The sequence below is a fragment of the Adiantum capillus-veneris genome, chromosome 4 (assembly GCF_014529385.1).
Source record: "Adiantum capillus-veneris isolate H3 chromosome 4, ASM1452938v2, whole genome shotgun sequence".
In the NCBI taxonomy this organism is placed as follows: Eukaryota; Viridiplantae; Streptophyta; class Polypodiopsida; order Polypodiales; family Pteridaceae; genus Adiantum; species Adiantum capillus-veneris.
This window is the reverse complement of record NC_140934.1, coordinates 8,497,263-8,503,327: the sequence shown is the minus strand read 5'-3', so window position 1 is coordinate 8,503,327 and position 6,065 is coordinate 8,497,263. Positions and strand designations below refer to the sequence as shown.

The following is a 6,065-nucleotide window of genomic DNA, read 5'->3' as shown; positions in this document are numbered from 1 at the left end:
TCTCTCTCTCTCACTCTCAAAAATGGAACTCTATGTAAATTTAAAGAGCTTATTCACATTTTCAACATTTTCACACGTTGAAAATTGAAATAGACCAACCGATTGGTAAAAATGGCTCTCACCTGCTACGATGCCCTAATTAGTAACATGCATAAATTGTCCACTGAATCAGGGAAAGTAAATTGAAAACTTGTGCACATTGCCAAATGACAAATAAATGGGGAAACCATGGGCTTAAGCTTCTTGGCATCTTCCGGTCTTTACTTAGAAACCTTGATGGTTTTCCTCGGCCAGCAGCAAATGGAAGCCAGGTTAACTTGTAGGAATGCATGTTAACTTCACCATTCTCCTGGAGTCCAATAACTCAAAGCTGTTCCAAAAAAGAAAAAGAGGAAGAGAGAGAGAGAGAGCTGCACTTCCAATAACCTGCGCCTACTTTAGAAGCTGGTTCTCAAAAAATATTGAAAGTATTAACTGAGGCAATAAAAAACCTCGACCAGCTTCATGTCACAGGCACAATACTCTCTCTCTCTCGTGCGTGCGTGGCTTGTGCTACACCCTTGAACTTTGGGACAGTTGGGTGGGGAGGATTTACTGAACTCCACTGAATCGACTACTTTGCTCAACTTGGCTGCATCTGCCACGTGTCCGGGGGAGGGGCCGGAATCCCTTCCCCCCTTATCTATTAGTATAGATGGTCATTGCTGCATGTAAATATGACTTAGTCCAATATTAAGATAATACCTTCTTGCTAGGACACCACCTCACATTGTACGATTGTTATTGGATAACATTCCATTCAAATTCGAGATATCAGACCAATCCAGATCCAGTTTCGTACACAAGGGAAGTCAGTAACGAATAAAGATCAATTACAGAAATGAATGAAACAATCTCAAAGGTAATCTTGTTAGTAATAATGAAGCAAGCGGGCGAATAGGTATACCTGCCGCCCTCCTCCCCCCCCCCTCTCTCTCTCTCTCTCTCTCTCTCTCTCTCCACACACACACACACACACACACACACACACACACACACACACACACACACTTATCTAGCTAATAAGTCCTTGGCTAACCCTTGGCTAACAGCTTCCCTTTTCGGTGCTTTAATCTTGGACAATCGACACTCGTGCACAATCAACCCTACTTGAGGAGACGCTCACCTAAGCACTCACTCTCGAATAAGGTAATCCCATTCTGAACGGACTCAGATGTGTGCACACACCCACACCCACACACGCACACACCCATCCACAAGCATGTGAGAGGGCACACACAAAGCTGTGATTATATACAGATCTTACCTCACTACCTACATCATTCCTTCTGACTTCACAACTTTCAATGCTTCGCCGATCTTAGAATTTTTTCTCACCCACTGTATTGAACTCCCGTGTCCAAAATTGATGGAAAATTGGTGGTCTCTACTGCCCTCATGAGTATTGCCTTCACACCAAAAAAGCGATCAAATTCGGTGGTCTCTACTGCTCTCATGAGTATTGCCTTCACACCGAAAAGCAATCTAGTGCATTATATCTCGCGCCCTCATTTGTGGCCTGGCTCTTTCGCTTGCGCACAACTGCATACACATAAGCGGGATCTCTAAGAACACAGGGTCTTTTCTGCTGCCCACTTGCACATAGAGCATCCTCTGCGCTCAGGTACCGACACCCTCAAGCCATGCAAAGTTTATTCACACACACACTCACACACAAACAGTCCTCCTCTATAGATTTGGCATCCTTCATCGTGTCATTCTTTGGCACTCCTGGGCCTTAGTGGAATTCGGTTCCTCCCCCATCTGGTACACAGCAGGTATGTAATGGTGAATTTTTGGACCTAGCTTTCTCTCTCTCGGTATTTCTTGCACAAGCATACGATGGTTCTCTCACTCTCTGTTCTCTCTCTCTCTCTCTCTCTCTCTCTCACACACACACACACACACACACACACACACACACACACACACACACACACACACACACACACACACACACACACACACACACACAAACTCAATGATCAGATCTCTATGGGGACGAGCTTGGCTACTGCAGTAAATGGCATACCTTGACAAACTATTGGGACTTGTGGAGGATCACCTCTCCTACGGGCTTGCTGATTGGAATAACCAATTGATAATACTACCGACATCTACAGTTCAACCCAAACAGGTAGGTGCTATTGCACCTACTCAGTTATTTATCTACAGTTTAAATGGCTTCAAAAGATTAGGCTTAGATGTTTGAGCTGGGTAAGTTTCCTGTGTATGAGTCCTTTTTCTCTGACATGCACTTGCACATGCTTTTCACCTTGCTTGGGTCCCACAACCCCTCACCTACATGTCATGTTTGTCATCGAACCCCGAGTAAATGGCGGAAACACACACACACACACACACACACACACACACACACACACACACACACACACACACACACACACACACACACACACACACACACACACACAAGAGTTGTGGTAAGGAGAGAACACGCACTTCAACTCATGCTTATGCATGAACTTCCAACATTTCATACATACACACACACATTTATGTCTTTTGATGATGGTCTTCTGGTTTCTTTTGGAAAAATGTCAGAAGCAATGACAAAATACGGGCAAAATTCATAATCAACTAAAAATTAATAAAAATGGTTTTTTATACATAATTGCTCATTTAGATTTATATTCAGTCATATGAGAATCTAATATGTTGTGCCCTGTGGCTAGTTGTACCTTGCTGCGGATTAGACGCAATTGGGTATGGGGAACTATTTCTTAGAGATGGTAATGATCCACAAGAGGCACAATGGTGGTGTTTGTCTGTGATAGGCAGCATACCATATATTTCTGCAAGTTCTGATTGGTTATAAATCGTATGCCTTGGGATTTGGAAGGCGATACATATCTGACAAGGCTGGTCTACATATAGATAGCGTATGGCTGATCTGTATTGCTTGAATTTTTGGACTATATGAGTCTTCACCTGGTTTGAGTTCATGGTCATACGTGTCGATACATAAAAATACAGAGTTCAATACAATTAACTGCCTTACAATGCATATTACTTGCAGAAATTAATGTTTTCTCTTCAATGGACAAGATGTTGATGTGAATATGGTTTACTGGTATGATTTGTGGTATCCTCTTATACATGAACTAAATACTTGGACGCCACCTCTCTCACCTTCTTATTCTCTGGCTTGATTGGTTTGCCTAAGTACTGGGAAGTGATCTCTCTCACCTCCTTATTATCTCTGGCTTGACCGTATATGTGATTGGCATACAGGTAGGTATATGTAACCTGCTAATATGTTGAGATGGTCTTTTGCAGGTGATACTAGCCTTTTTTCACATTATGGTGGTATATGTATGACTATAGCTGTAGGGATATATCTGAGCTTATTCACTTCAATAAATTCAGTGCTGGGAACTGATTTCAACATTTTTTCTCTTTGTTGAATAGATGCATAATGTTGAAGCTAGGGTTAAGATTTTACTTTGAACATACTCCAAGATTCTTTAAAAATGGAGCCTTAATCCTCACGTGAGGGTCTCGAAGGAGATGGCATTGGATTGAACTTTTGAAAATTGGTTCAAATTACAAAGGAGGTGCTGTCTGATTTTTTCTAGAATTAAAGGATGAAACATTATCACAAATAAATAGCCCATTCTAGATGCTGGTGGTTTTGGCCTTTTCACTTACTAACATTTTGCGATGAAAATACTTTGGATTGTTGGTATTTCTTGTGGATTTTTACTTTATGCTGAAAATAAACATTGTCTGGTTCTTGGGTTGATCATAAACATGGTTTTAGCTCTGATATTCTCTTAAACTTTTACATGCTGAAGGCAAATTGAGACTCAAACATCTACCTATCAGGATGGCTCTGGTAGGCTAGGTGCGGGATCCTTTAAGCACACACACAATAGATATCTTTGTATGCAGGAACTCACTTTGGATGAAGGTAAGTATATAGTGGTGAATTCACAATTATAAAATACTTTTTGATGCTATATTTTCTTAGTGGATAGATGCATAATTTTTGAAGCAAACGTTTACTCTGAAATTAGTTCAATGAATGTAAAAAGAGCCTTAATCCTCAAGTGGGGGTCTCGGATGAGATGGCAGTAGATTGGACTTTTGAAAATTGATCCAATTTACAAAGGAGATGCTGTCCGATTTTGTTTGGAATTAAATGATGTAAAAAAATATCGGAAATAAATTGCTCAGTCTTTTAATATAATATTCGATCTATGTTATGTTGTTAGTTTTTGCTGTAATTTTTGACACCAATAACAAGGGGAGGGAGTCGTTGACACCTGTCTTCCCAAGTAATGCTAGTTCTGACGGGCTTGTGTTTCTTGGATGGTGACAGGTAAGAGATTCTTTCCTTGGGATTACAACAAAAACTGCAGCAGTAATGGAAGATCGTCCAATGTACCAACAAATGTACCAGTTGGATCCTTCTTCATGTAGATGTAGTGGAAGCTCATCCCAAAGGATGGGCACATACGATACAGATATTATATTGTAGTGATCAAAGATCAAATTTTTGATCTAAATGATTGTATTATCCATTAAATACAGAATTTTGTATTGGTGTATATGAAATGATTTATGACATCTTGTTTTAAAATATTGTTATGTAATATATTATATAACTCAATTGTCTAAGTATGGTTCAATTATGAGGGGATTTTTCATACTTAAACACACACACACACACACACACACACAGATAATGTGTGTGTGTGAGTGTGTGTGAGAGCAATGTGTGTGTCTGTGTGTGTGTGTGTGTGTGTGTGTGTGTGTGTGTGTGTGAGAGAGAGAGAGAGAGAGAGAGAGAGAGAGAGAGATGAAATGAAATGATATATTAAACGTCTTCAAAATGCCAAAATGACTTATGAGACCAATCTGATAAACTTCTTGTGGATCTAATATAATGTCTGGGTACAAATATAAAAGTGAAAGACTAAAATCATCATCATCATCATCAATTTCCAACATTGGGCGTTGTCTAAGAAAGTAGTGCATCAGTCGGTGAAGAGCTTCGTCAATGTCCGTCTTTGTAAATAGACGTAATGTGCATCTCTCGTATCGCACTAGAGTAGTCTTGATCCTCTGATGGAGCCTCGATCGATGTCGTGGACTTCTAGCTCTCCCGAGCTCAATGGCTCTTTCAACCAATATATCTTTAGTATATGTGAGAGAGAGAGAGAGAGAGAGAGAGAGAGAGAGAGAGAGAGAGAGAGAAGGAGAAAGAAAGAAAGAGAATGAGAGAGAGAGAAACATATGTAGATAAAGAGAGAGAGAAAGAGAGATAGAGATAGAGATAGAGAGAGAGTCACATGTTTATGATTTAGTTTTTATATTTAAGTTAGAGTCTAGGTTTAGATTTAATGTTTTAACTTTGGGTTTAGGTTTTGGATTTAACTGTATATTTAAGGATTGAAGTATTGTTATGAATATTTAAAGATAGATAGTGATTAGAGCTTATGTTTAGATTTAAGGTTAGGTTTTGAATTTAGTTTCTATATTATGTTTAGCTTTAGGATTATGGTATTAATTTAGAGTTAGGTTTATAATTATGTTCGTAGTAGTTTGCATGTAGCTCACATGACTTTAGGTACGTAGTTGTTTGCAAGTTCACATTTGCAAACGGCTCACAGACAAGCCGTTTGCGCATGTGAGGTTGCAAGTAAGTAAAGAGCAATGGTTATAAGTGAATCCACTACTTTGTGGGGTGTGCAATGCGAGAGTGCTCTTGCTTGTAGAGTGCTTTGAGAACTTCTTTACGAGAAAAAGATGGAGTTCAGAAATGACTTATTACTCTCTTCTCTCTAACTTCTCTTTCTCTCTCTCTCTCTCTTTCTGTCTATCTCTCTCTTTAACCCTCTCTTTCTCTCCACGAATACCACATTAGGTTGGAAAGCTTTCAACGGCACAATATCTCAGAATGGATGCATGCATGTCAATGTGCACAGTAATCCCTCGAATAAGGAGATGCTATGAAGAGATGTTGAGCAAGAAGCATAATAAAGAAGCTCTTCTTCAAA

The 6,065-nt window shown here is 39.7% G+C and overlaps 1 long non-coding RNA gene across 1 annotated transcript in view; it reads right to left on the bottom strand.

Annotated features, from left to right (window-relative positions):
* Window positions 1-4,896: 4,896 nt before the first annotated feature.
* LOC147458667 (uncharacterized) overlaps window positions 4,897-6,065 on the bottom strand; it is a 96,752-nt gene continuing 95,583 nt past the window's right edge. Inside the window, exon 3 of the long non-coding RNA XR_015187785.1 lies at window positions 4,897-6,065. This exon is cut by the window's right edge and continues 288 nt beyond it. This is a non-coding gene — a long non-coding RNA (uncharacterized LOC147458667).